Source organism: Amphiprion ocellaris, chromosome 6, assembly GCF_022539595.1.
Source record: "Amphiprion ocellaris isolate individual 3 ecotype Okinawa chromosome 6, ASM2253959v1, whole genome shotgun sequence".
NCBI lineage: Eukaryota > Metazoa > Chordata > Actinopteri > Pomacentridae > Amphiprion > Amphiprion ocellaris.
Window position 1 is genome coordinate 33111073 of NC_072771.1, and position 13923 is coordinate 33124995.

The window sequence follows — 13923 nt, forward strand, 5'->3', positions numbered from 1 at the left end:
ATATAGTACACAGTAGAATATAGTACACAGTAGTATATAGTATCCAGTAGTATATAGTATCCAGTACTGTCTGTTATCTGGATCTGAATGACTCATCAGAGGAAATGAAACCCTGAAGCTCCATGTTTCTGAGCAGACATTTAAAGAAGCAGGACTGTTTTAACACCGCTGTCTTTGTGGTTGTTTTGTGTCTCTTTGTGGTTGTTCTGTGTCTCTTTGTGGTTGTTCTGTGTCTCTTTGTGGTTGTTTTGTGTCTCTTTCTGGTTGTTTTGTGTCCCTTTGTGGTCGTTTTGTGTCTCTTTGTGGTCGTTTTGTGTGTCTCATTGGTGTTTTTAAGGCTGTTTTATTCTTTACAGTCTTTTTGTCTCTTTTTTGTCTCTTTATTTCTGTATTTTTGAGGTTGTTTTTGTGTTTTTAAGCCTGTTAACTAGTTGTTTTCATTTGTTAATTCCAGCCTCTGTCCAAACATCTCGCTGTGACTCTGAGCAGCTTTCAGATCATCGATCCGGAGATCAGTTGGTCCCTGAGGGAGGCTAGAAGAGGACAACATGTCTGCTGGGGGAGGATATCCTCTGGACGCCTTTCATCTCCATCCTCCTCCTGTTTATCAGCTGCAGCAGCCGAGGCGACGCCCTGCTGCTCCTCAACCGCTGCCGTGGTAACCACCCCGTCCTCCTCTTCCTCTTCCTCCTGCTGCAGCTAAAACTGAAACTAAAACTCAATCATTTTCTTTTTAACACAGATATGGATGGTTTAACGAATTTAAAATAGTGTTTTACGATGATCTCGTCCAGACCAGAACCAGCGCAGATCTCTGGTTGCATCTGAGTCTGGTTTAACGTGGAAAAAAAACTCTCAAATCTGCAGTTTTATGTATTTTCACTAAAAGAAACTGGATTTAATCTCAAATCTGGTCCAGAAATGAGCCTTTTACTGATGTTTGTCCTCAAACTGAACCCACAGAAAACCTCCAGTACAAGTACAAATACTGTGAAGTACAAGTACTAATACTGTGTAGTTAAAGTACAAATACTGCACCATGTAAAGTAAAAGTACTGCATTCCAACCATTCCACATCTCAGTGACTCCACTTCCTGTCTGTCTCTGAATGTAAACATGAAGCAGCTGTTAGCTTAACATAGCTTAGCTCTGCTTAGTTTAGCATAGCTTAGCTCAGCTTAGCATAGCCTAGCTTAGCGTAGCCTAGCAACTGAAAACAGGTGGCAAACAGTCCAAATGTAACACAGTCCAACACACTGACAGACGCACAAAGGTTTGTGGTCATTTTGTGTCTCAACACATCGACTGCAGGTTGTTTGTGTCTCTTTGTAGCCAGTTTTAGCATCTTTGTAGTACATTTTTGTGTTTTGTGATTGTTCCGTGTATATCTCTGGTAATTTTTGCTTCTTTTTGGGGTCTTTTTCATCTCTTCGCTGTCATTTTTTGTGTTTTTGTAGTTGTGTCATTTTGCAATTGTTTTTCATCACTTTGCTGTTGTTTTTGTCTTTTTGTGATTATTTTATGGTCATTTTATGTCTCTTTGAGGCTAGTTTGTGCCTTTTTGGGTTGTTTTGTGTGTCTTTGTGCTCATTTTGTGTAAATTTGTACTTATTTGTGTTATTTTGGTCGTTTTGCATCTCTTTGTAGCTGTCCTGTGTTTCTGGTTAGTTGTTTTTTGTGCCTTTACGGTCTTTTGTTGCCTGTTTTTGTGTCTTTTTGGTCGTTTTGTGTCTCTCTGTATTTGTTGTATATCTATATGTTCGTGTTTGTTGGTTTAAACTCATCACAGGTTTGAAACATGCAGTAAAAAGTGCAGTATTTCTGACTGAGTACATGACGCTGGTACTCGGTCAGTAAAAGTACTCGATTACTGTCTGCGAGTCTCTGAGGAGCGACTCTTATCTGAGAGCTTTCAGCTGCTGAGCTCAGTGTCCATTAGTCCAACCACATCCATCCATCCATCCAAACACACACACACACACACACACACACACACACACACACACACACACACACACACACACACACACACACACAGACACAGCTTCATTCATCCCATAGATCCAGCCGTTATCTGTGTTTCTAACCTGAACGTTTCTGGTTTTTACTGTTCCTGTTGACATTGTATCACATTTTACAGATTTAATGATGTAAACATTCATCAGATTTACTAAATATTCATAAACTCACATCTCTTTGTGGTTTCTCTGTTCTGTAAAGTCTCTACTGGAACACGACGGTTGCAGGACGTTTTGAATCCAGACGCCTCCCAACGGATGGAAGAGATCTGCAGCATCACTTCAGCTAAAACTAGAATCCAACGTTTCTGTGATTTTATTCTGACGAGACAAAATCTACGACATCAACCACAGTCCTGTGGTTGTTTTGTGTATCTTTGTGGTCGTTTCGTGTCTCTCTGTGGTAGCTTTGTGTCTCTTTGCAGCTATCAGCCGTTAAAATGTCACAGAATTCATTCATAAAAGCATTTTCTGTCATTAACAGCAAATACAAATCTTGAAGTAGCTGAGAAACCAAAACTAGAAATCCAGATTTAATGGATGAAATATCATCACACTGACCAAAGGTGAGAATATCTCTGAGCTGTCGCCTTTAAAATGTGTGTGTGTGTGTATTTGTCTGTTCCAGCGTGTCACCTATAAGTCGGTCAACCAAACAATTCCAGTTTAAATCCACATATTTCACAAAGAAAGCAGCTACATCCTTTAAAACACTGAATATTTCCTGGTTCTGTTGGTCTTTTATGACAGTAAACTGAATATTTTCAGGGTTTGTGCTGATGGTTAATAAAACATATCCAACACATTCATCAGACATATTTCACTATTTTCTGTTATTTAATGAACTTCATCCAGTAAATATGAACCAAACAGACCCTCAGAGGAAACATCTGGAACCTGCAGCCTCTAAAACATCAGATATTTGCAGGTTTCTGCTCCTTAAATGCGGATATTTGCTGTTTTTGTCGGTGTTTAACGGCAGTAAATGGAACCTGTCTGCTGCTACAGAGACGTTCATCACATTAGATCTAAATATTACATCCTGGAGCGGCTTTTTCTCTATTTCCTCATCTTTTCTGTCATATCTGAGCCTGATGGAGTCTCCTGATAAACACGTTGTTGTTGTTGAGCATCATGAGGATGAAGTGATGCTGAGGAGGCCTGACACCAGCTCTCAACCTCCACGAACCACAACCACAACCACAACCACAACCAGAAGCTCTTCTGTCCGGATAAAAAAACACCTCCGGCTGCTGCTTCGACGGTTCTGGAACCTCCGAGGTTCGGTCCGGAGGATGAGGAGGATGAAGAAGAGGAGGATGTCTGCAGCGATACGGCGGAAACACGGCGGAGGATTTTCCTCCATCAGGATTAAATTCTTACCTTCAAACAGCGCAGGACGAACCGCAGCTCCGGATCATCCAGAGAGGAGGAGCCGCCTTCAGAGCCCGGCCGAGGGCTGCTGTGACCCGGACAGGAGGAGGAGGAGGAGGAGGAGGATGGTCTGGAGGATCAGCGGCCCGAGGAGAGGAGCTCCACTGGGCGGGACGGAAACACCGTGACGCCGCTGCGCGTAAAGAGCTGCGTCCTGCTGCAGGAGGAGGAAATACAGCAGCAAAATACACTGAAAGGAGAAAATATAGCAGCAAAATACACTGAAAAGAGAAAATACAGCAGCAAAATACACTGAAAATAGAAAATATAGCAGCAAAATACACTGAAAAGAGAAAATACAGCAGCAAAATACACTGAAAAGAGAAAATACAGCAGCAAAATACACTGAAAATAGAAAATATTGCAGCAAAATACACTGAAAATAGAAAATATAGCAGCAAAATACACTGAAAATAGAAAATACAGCAGCAAAATACACTGAAAAGAGAAAATACAGCAGCAAAATACACTGAAAAGAGAAAATACAGCAGCAAAATACACTGAAAATAGAAAATATTGCAGCAAAATACACTGAAAATAGAAAATATAGCAGCAAAATACACTGAAAATAGAAAATACAGCAGCAAAATACACTGAAAATAGAAAATACAGCAGCAAAATACACTGAAAAAAGAAAATACAGCAGCAAAATACACTGAAAATAGAAAATATAGCAGCAAAATACACTGAAAATAGAAAATATAGCAGCAAAATACACTGAAAATAGAAAATATAGCAGCAAAATACACTGAAAAAAGAAAATACAGCAGCAAAATACACTGAAAAGAGAAAATACAGCAGCAAAATACACTGAAAAGAGAAAATACAGCAGCAAAATACACTGAAAATAGAAAATATTGCAGCAAAATACACTGAAAATAGAAAATATAGCAGCAAAATACACTGAAAATAGAAAATACAGCAGCAAAATACACTGAAAATAGAAAATACAGCAGCAAAATACACTGAAAAAAGAAAATACAGCAGCAAAATACACTGAAAAGAGAAAATATAGCAGCAAAATACACTGAAAATAGAAAATATAGCAGCAAAATACACTGAAAAGAGAAAATATAGCAGCAAAATACACTGAAAATAGAAAATACAGCAGCAAAATACACTGAAAATAGAAAATATTGCAGCAAAATACACTGAAAATAGAAAATATAGCAGCAAAATACACTGAAAAGAGAAAATACAGCAGCAAAATACACTGAAAATAGAAAATACAGCAGCACAATACACTGAAAATAGAAAATATAGCAGCAAAATACACTGAAAAGAGAAAATACAGCAGCAAAATACACTGAAAATAGAAAATGCAGCAGCAAAATACACTGAAAATAGAAAATATAGCAGCAAAATACACTGAAAAGAGAAAATACAGCAGCAAAATACACTGAAAATAGAAAATACAGCAGCAAAATACACTGAAAATAGAAAATATTGCAGCAAAATACACTGAAAATAGAAAATACAGCAGCAAAATACACTGAAAAGAGAAAATATAGCAGCAAAATGGTCCGTGTATATTTTGGCAACTGGATTTTCCCTTCTGAAACGGGTATTGAAAAACAAAAAACGAGTGGTTATTTGATTTTCGTTTTAAAATACAAAAATTAAAATTGAAATAGCAGGCGTTTTTCCTCTTCATGATCAAAAAGGGATATACGAAATTTTAAAAATGCTTTGATTTTCATTTTTTTCATTTTATATTTAGAATAACAAGAAAATAAAATCAGTAAGAGACAGAAACGAAAAAAGGTCAGTTTTTTCATTTTCTGAGACCGGAAGTGGTCATCAGCAAGTGTGGAGCCAGAGAGCAGTGATTGGTCAGACTGACTGAGAGCCAGAGAGCAGTGATTGGTCAGACAGCGCGCTAGTGGATCTAGTCTGCTGTATGTATCTATGGCCGGAACGTCTGTTAGCGTCTCTGGCTGCTGTTGACCTTATTTTTGGAGTAAAACACGGTAAGAAGATAAATACTTCTAATTTGTAGCGTTGTTTTGTTGTACGTTAAGTCAGCGACTTGTGAAGAGTTGTGTTTTGTCGTGTTTGAGCAGTTGGTCCGGACGCGTTAGCTCGCTAAGCGGCTAAGTTAGCTAGCTAAGCGGCTAAGTTAGCTAGCTAAGCGGCTAAGTTAGCTAGCTAAGCGGCTAAGTTAGCTAACTAAGCGGCTAAGTTAGCTAGCTAAGCGGCTAAGTTAGCTAGCGGGCTAATTAACACAGGTGGCTAACTTACTGCTGAACACCTGTGTTAGTTGCTGCTGCAGCTGTCCTCATTATTAGAAGGAACTTCTCAACCTGTATTTCTCTGCTGTTTATTTTAGCTTTTAAAAAAGTTATTTTACTTTAAGGTTCACTGAAACCTGTTCAGCTGCACTGAAGTTTAACATTCAGCTGGTTTGAATTAAACCGAGCTTAACATAACATTGTGCAACATTACCTCTGAATCTCCATAATTTCATTAAATTCCTTCTCTCTTCCACTGCTCAAGTTCAATCCAGTATATAAAGTGACATTAATAGTGAATAAACTAACAGCCATTGTATTTATTTATTATTGCATGTATTTGTAGTAAAACATGAGATGAAACATCCTACTTTTGGATCTAGAACTGCACAAGCCGTTCATTTTCAGTCACCTGACGAGTTAAACTCCCCTTTTTATGTGAGGTTGAAGCAGAAAGTCTGAGTTAACAAAGAAAGTTGTTTATAATCTGTGATACCTGTTATCTGTGACTGAGGCTTTAGTTTTTGTTGAGCCGATTTACACGTAGAAACTTTGTTCAGGAAGATTTCTTAGTAGCTCAGAGGACAGGCTGCTTTTTACACAACCTTGTAAGAGAATGTCTGTCAATGCTTTCAGCAGAATTTAGAAACACAACACTTCCTAAACAGATATTTTGAGGCTGTGAGGTTGAACGTTTGAGAGTCTATCAGTGTGTTTGTTTGTGGTCTTTCTGTTTCTAGGTGGAAGCTGAATTAGTGAGGATGACTCCTGCTCCTGTCATCTCTAAGCTCCTCCCACATCTTTACCTGCACATGAGGAAAATCACTCCTGTAGAATGCAGGTATGTTTGTCATTATTATAAAAAGATGTTGCCTGGTGACCTGTCAGAAACCCATCCTACAGAGTCAGCCAAAATAATGTTTACACACATCAGGAAAAGAAAAACTAGCATAAATATTTCAATACCAAATGTATTCAGACATCAGGAGATTAATAAAAGTTATCTTTGGCCTCTACAATTACAAGAGGTGCTCAAAGTGGAGGCCACTGGCTTCCAGACATTTCTGTTGTGTTGTAGACGTCACTTGTTGATGCTCCATTCATGAGGGTAGCGCCATCTGTTGGGAAAACATCGTACAACAGGACACAGAGTTATCGTGATTTGATCAAACTTAGAAAGAGGAATCTATATGTATAGAAGTACTGATACAAATGAAATATTTATAAAAGTTTTTCTTTTCCTGATGTGTGTATACATTATTTTGGCTGATTCTGACTCTGAACTTAATGAGAACAAAACTGTCATTTAGTTGTTGCTCTGAAAGCTTCTTTAGTGAAAACCAGCTGGTGTTCTGCTTTGAAACAAACTGCTGTTGAGGTCTGTGTTTTTAGGTTTAACCCCACAGTTTCTGAATGAACTGATAGTTGTTTTTTTTTCCTGATCAATGTGGACGTTATAATTGATGGTAACATTTACTGATCATATAATCAGCATGACAATATAACAGTAGAACATTCTGACCACCTGACTAATACTGTGTTGGTCCCTTTATGCTGCTAAAACTCCTCTGACCCAGTAGTTCATCAGAACCTCTGGGGATGTCCTGTGGATTCTGTGGATCCTGTGGGTTGCAGGGTGGGTCCTACCTAGACCAGGCTGATCCTGGACCATCCCACAGATGCTCCATCAGATCTGGATGTGGGGAGTGTGGAACCCAGGTGAACAGCTTAGCTCTGTCGTGTTCCTCAGACCACTCCTGAGTAGTTTTAGTTCGTCCTGCTGAGGGTGGCAGCTGGCATCAAGGACTGCTGTTGCCATGGAGACTAGGGGGTTGTTTGTCCTGCAGTGTTTAGGTGGTGGTACATGTCAAACATCCACATGAACGTCAAGGTTTCCCAGCAGAACGTTGCATTAGAACAAGATGATGGATGTTGTTCTCTTCAGCTGTCAGTGGTCAGAATGTTGTGGCTGATTGGTGGATCTGTCTGCCTTTACTCTGACATCCAGAGTTCTACAAAAGTGTAGTATGTGTGCAGTGCAGAAGAGATTTACTTTATTGGATGCAGTTTTAGTGGTTCCATCAGAGAAAATCATATCCATATACAGATTTTTATTAATTCCAGGGCTGGTTCAGTAAAGATTATAATAATAACTACATCAGATAATTCTTTGTCGCAGTTGGAATTTTGCAGACTGAGAGATGGTTGAGAAGTTTGCAGGTTCTTGTTTTAGCAAAATATGTTATAATAGAAGATCTTTATTGTCATTGTACATGAAATTATCTGCAAACCAGCAAAGTGCATCAGTCTGAGGTATCTAAAAATAAATAAGTAAAGAAAAATGCTTCTAAAGCCAATAATAAACAGAATATTTTGAGGGAATATTCTAAAAAGGAAAGAAAAGCTCCATTCTCACTCCTCTCAGGATAAACTGTCATTAAAATTGACTTTAAATTTAGCTTCAACACGAGATAAAAACATTTACTTCCATTACTGATATTGTCAAGTTTTAATAAAGTTCATGCTACTTTTATAAAATGATGAAAGTGAATTAATTGTATTTGTGTCTGTGTTTGATTTCTGTCTTTTCTCCTGTCATCCAGATGTTCAGAGGGAGATGATGCCACATCTGGTCCAGCCTGATGGAAGGTGTTGAAGTTCTCTGACTGGTCCTGGACTGAAGATGGTCGTCTCACTGGATTTAAGGTTCAGATGCTCAGTAACAAACTCCACCAATGAGCCAACAGGGAAGCTTTAGGTTTATTAAATGTTGCTATGAAGGTTTCGCTGTTTTTCTTTGTGAATGCAATGTGCTCCAACTGAAACTTGAATTAGAACTAAGTAAGTAAATCCTTCCATCTGAAAGGATCTAGTTGCATTAATAACCTCATAACATTCTAATTTTTATTTCAGTCTTGGTTGGAAATAGAATCTCTGTATTGATTCAGGTAAAAACTGAACTTCACAGCATGTTGGAGCAAAACAACCAGATGAAAACTGTGATGGTGTTGGATTGTCAGACCGTAATGTTGCAGCTCAAAGCAGCTTTTCTAGCTCAGTTCATTCTGACATTCAGCTATGAATCAACACAGCAGATGGTGATCCATGCTGTGGAAGTCTCACATCTCCTGATTTAATGGAGATGCTTTGCACTTTTTACACTGTTTATTCACCAACACTTTATTTAATAAAAGTCCCATCTAGTTTTCATGAGGAATGTGATGTTTTAATTTCTCTGTGAATAACTGCAGTCTAATGCAACAGCTGGAATTGTAATATCTGTCCTGATATTGATCATGAAGTATTGATCAGAATACTTATGGTTAGCAGTCATCCCTGAAGTTTTACATTAAAATCTTTACTTGTGTTGTGAACTTTGGTAAGAAGCAGAAACGTTAGCGTTGCCATGGATACATGAGTGTTAAATTCTGTCCATGTTTCCATTTTGGGAAATGTAGTCCAGTTCCAGAATGTGGAGGAATTTAGTCTCACAATCACAGACAACAAATATTATCTGAAAGTCGGGTTATTGTTGTTTATCAGCACAATACAAAAAGATTCATATTAGAAATATTCCAGTTAATACTCTAGAATATCACGATTTATGTAAATTTACCTCAATAATATGAATGTTCAGGTTAAGATTGTACAGTGATATTTATTATGTAAGTTTAGCTGATTAAAGTTTATGACTCTGCACTAAAATATTATTTAAATTGACATCATTATTATAATATTTAGGGTCAGACCCTACAGTATTGAGATTAAGAAATCAAATATTCTATAAAATGTAAATACACTGAACTCATTTGGATATATTTAAGTGAGACTCTACAATATTATTTGACACAAATCTATCTAAATCAAAATTTTAATAATTTTCACACCAAACATTTACTGGACTGATTTAAATATTAAAATCACTCCTTTCTAATCCTCTGCTGTACGTTCAAACCTGAGGCCTTAAATAGAAACACACAAGTATCTGATTGAAGGAACTTCTGCAGAGTCCTGGTTCCAGAACATGATGATAGAATTATAGACAAACTTTAACAAAAGCTGCCTGAGAGTTTACAGGTTTTTATATTGGATTTCTTCAGTAATTTAATGAGTTATCAGCAAAAATCAAGTGTTCATTTGATGAACTTCATTTCCTAAAACATCCAGAATTGGAGCTCATATCTTTGGCAGCTGTAAAGTTTCTGCTCCTTCAAAGTTCACAACACAATGAATGAATTCCTAAAACACTCTCAGTGCTGGAGAGCGTTTGATGCTGAAGCAGTGATCAGTTTTTCTGTTTCTTCTCTGGAGATGCACAATGAGGGACGTCTGCAGAGACTGAGAAAGAGTCTCACCACATCCTGACATGAGGAAAAAGACTTTATTGAAGACTACAATGAGAAAAACTATCAGACAGCAGACAGCTGCATTCAAGGTGAGCTCTGAACATTTGATCTGGAACAGGAATTCAATCACAGCAGCATGAGCTTCATTTCAGTCTGTAGCTGCTGAATTCATGGATGAATCATCTGGCACTAGAGAGGAAGACCATCAAACATCCACGTCAGCTGATGGAGGTCCAAGAGTGAAGACCTTGAATCTGATTGGACGGCCTCCTATTCAGCCACGTGTGAACAAATGCCTCTAAGCTGATTTGTTTTCTAAAATAAATCTAGTTTGAGTCCTAATCTATGCCTGTGTGTTTGCTTCTTTACACCGCTGTTAACAGTTTAGGCTGTTAGATTGTTCCAGATAAGACAAGTACAAGATTCTTCAGAGCCGTTCTACCACGAGCCTGACAGGAAGAACTCCAACAGCTACTGAATGTTCCTGTGGTTCCCTCAAGGCTACAGGAGGAGTCCTACGAGGACGAGCCGGTCCACCTGATGGCGGCCAGTCGCTGTGGTTCAAAGCCAACACCGACTACGTGGACTTCTACTGGACCACACGGAGGCCTTCAAACCGGACCAACAAGTTCATCGACTCCCCGACTCGTGGGTCTGAGGACGCCGCCGAGCCTCGGTCCAGCCGGCCTCCTGTCTGTGGGTGTTTGAGTGCTGAGAGGTTTGTGGATGCATGTAAACGTTCTGTGTTGGAACAGCAGCTTTGGACTCAGTAACGCCAGGAAAAACCAAGAGCTCCTTTATTTGTGACTTCCACTAAAAAAAACTGATGAAAATAAGTTTGCCAAGGTTCTGATTATTGATAGATTATTAAATAATGAAAATAACAGTTTAAATATTCCTTTAAACAATCCTTTTATGTCTACATTTCCTTTACACTGACTTCTTGGTATATGTACAAGTATTTTGGGTGGAATATACCATTAAGCCCAATGTTCAAGGGTTCTTCTGGGAATATACCATTAAAGCAACCTTTTAGGTAAATGTTCCAGGATGTTGGGTAGAATATACCATCAGATCAACCTTTTAGGTCTACATTGGAAGATTTTAGAGTAGAATATTAATCCAAACCATCCTTTAGGTCTACATTTAAGGTGGAATACTCCTTTACACCAAGATTTTTTGGTCTACATTGAAAGATTTTAGGTGGAATATTCCTTTGAATGAACTTTTTAAGTTTATGTTCAAGGATGTTGGGTGGAATATACCATCAGACCAACCTCCAAGGTCTACAGTAGTGGATTTTAGGTGGAATATACCATTAAACTCACCTTTTAGGTCTACATTGGAGGATTTTAGGTGGAATTTTCTTCCAAACCGTCTTTTAGTCTACATTTAAGGATGTTTAGGATGGTATATTCTTCCAAACCAACTTCTCAGGTCTACATTTCAGGTGGAATATTCCTCCATACTAACTTTTTTGGTCTACATTGAAGGATTTTTTCTAAACCACCCTTTCGGGTCTATATTTGGGGTTTTAGGTGGAATATTCCTTTTAACTAGCCCCTCAGGTCTCTTTGAGGATTTTGGATGGAATATTCGGTTAAACCAACATTTTAGGTGCATGTCCAAGGATTTTTGGTGGACTGTTCCTTTAAGGTGGATGTTTGAGGACCTTGTAGGTGGAATACTTCCTGAAACCAACCTTTTAGGTCAACGTTAAAAGATTCAAGGTGGAATATTCCCTTAAACCAACCAAAATTTCATGTTTTGATCATTATCAAGTGAGAAACCTCAATCCAGACTCCTCATAATGACATTTAAGATTTATGCTGCTGTTATTTGTTTAGTCCAGACTAAATGACAGAAATCCACAACTGTAATTTTATTTCAGGACTCGGTTATTAAATGTCAAAACAATCCATGTGTCTCTAAACACTCAACAGCTTTACAAACTCTAAGATTAAACTCTCCACAAGGATCCAAAATAAGTTGGACTTCTACATGAGAGCTTTAATTATTCTTCATCTACTTCCTGAAAAGTTTGGTCAATAAAAGACAAAAACTAATATTTTCATCTGAACTAAAGACAGACTTTGTGATTTTTCTGCTCACATGTTGTGTTGTTGTAAACTTACTCTTTCAAATAAATATCCTCCTAACCCCCTGGAAACCAGCTTTTGTCCTGTTTTTGTGTTGCTCCTCCGTGACCCTAGACAGCCGGGTCGTAATGTTTTTTGAGCAACACACCATACTATGATGTTTTTACAATGATGGTTCTACTATGGAACCAGTTTGACATGTTCAGGTGTTCTTTGTTTGAAAACTCAGAGATTTCAGGTATCAGAGGTGGTTTTCAACTTTCTTTGTTAACTTTCTGCTTCAACTTTAAACTAAATTTCCTTCACTAACCCAGCCCTCTGGACTTCCACTAAGCTGTGTTCCTATTGGCTGTCCAGGTGGCTGCTTGGTGTTATCAGGAACACCTGAGCAGCTCAGTGTCTTCCTGCTTTATTTAGCTGCAGACAAACATTTCCTCTGCTTCTCTCCACCACTGAACCGGGTTTGGCTTCGTTGCTTTAGTTTGTTCTTTAGGCTTTGGCTTGCAGCTTCCAGCAGTAAAATTGTCTTTAATGTGTTTCTTGGTGTGTTTTAGGGCTTTGTACTGGATAGTTGTCTTGGTAAATGTGGTTCTTTAGCCACAGTTAGCACATGGTGCTAATGTGTGCAGTGATTAGTGGATTTGGTACAGCTGAGTTGTGTCTTTATCTTGGCTGTAGTGAGTCTTTAGAGGTTTTTGGTCAGACACATTCTGTGTGTTTGTGAACCAACGTTGGTTGTCCAGAAGGTAAGAGTTCCTGTCCTGATTCTCTGTTCTCAGAGGTTCTCTGGTAGGCTGCAGGAGACTTTAGTGTTTGGGTTGTGCTAGTTTGGTTTTTGTACGGTTTCATTTGGACGACTATCTTGAGGCCCCTTCATGTGGTTTAGTGAGGTTTTCTGGAACAGTTCTACAAAGCAACCTGCAGCAGAAGAGACTTTGAGAGTTTTTAGGAAGTTCTGGAGAGCCAGACTTTAGAGCAGCAGAAACATTTGTCAGCAGTTTGAGCAGGAGAAGGTGAGCTTCAGAGTAGAAATGAGATGGAAACCTTCTTGACCCGTGTGGTGAGGTCCTGTACCAAGAGTTTGAGCAGATTGTGAAGAGTCTGTAGTTCTTTGGTCTGAAAGCACAAGAAGAGTCGACTCATTAAAGGAGATAACAGGAGATATTGTTGGTTCTTCTGTCACTCTGCAGTTTCCTTAGACTGAATATCAAGTTTATATTTTAAATGATTTAACATATGAGCCCAAAAAGACTTCAATAAACTCCCTCCATCCCCTGGACTCAACAGATTTTATTACCATGTTAAATCTTTTTTATTTTAAGTATATTTTTGAGTTTTAATCATAGTTTTAGCATAGTTTTTTCTCTTTGCTTGTTTAGTTTTGTCATCTGTGTAAAAGGTGCTAAACAAATAAAGTTGAACTGATAAACTGAATAACTGACTAACTCATGATTGTGACAACAGAAGTGTTTTCAATGTGATTTAAGGGTTTGTTTCATTTTTAAGGTTGGGTTAAAATCTTGACAGAAAAAAAAGATTAAAGAAATAAACTACATTTAAAAAAAAGCAATTAAATCAAAGGAAAAAAATTAATACAATAAAGCTTTTTAAAAGAAAATTAAACAAATACAATTACATTATATTATACAGACAAAACATTTAATTAGATAATTAAACAGAAGATACAAAACATGTAATTATGAAATTAAACAAAATTTTTATAACAAAAATATTAAACATTAAAGATGCAATATTTTAGATAATTAAACATTTAAAAAAATACAATTAAACAAGA

At 37.9% G+C, this 13923-nt stretch overlaps 1 long non-coding RNA gene across 1 annotated transcript; it reads left to right on the forward strand.

The window, feature by feature from the left end:
- Positions 1-127: 127 nt before the first annotated feature.
- Positions 128-13471, forward strand: LOC129349201 (uncharacterized). Its single transcript, XR_008602100.1, has 5 exons — positions 128-658; positions 2221-5422; positions 6424-6524; positions 9995-10118; positions 10182-13471. It is a non-coding gene; the product is annotated as an uncharacterized LOC129349201 (long non-coding RNA).
- Positions 13472-13923: the final 452 nt, after the last annotated feature.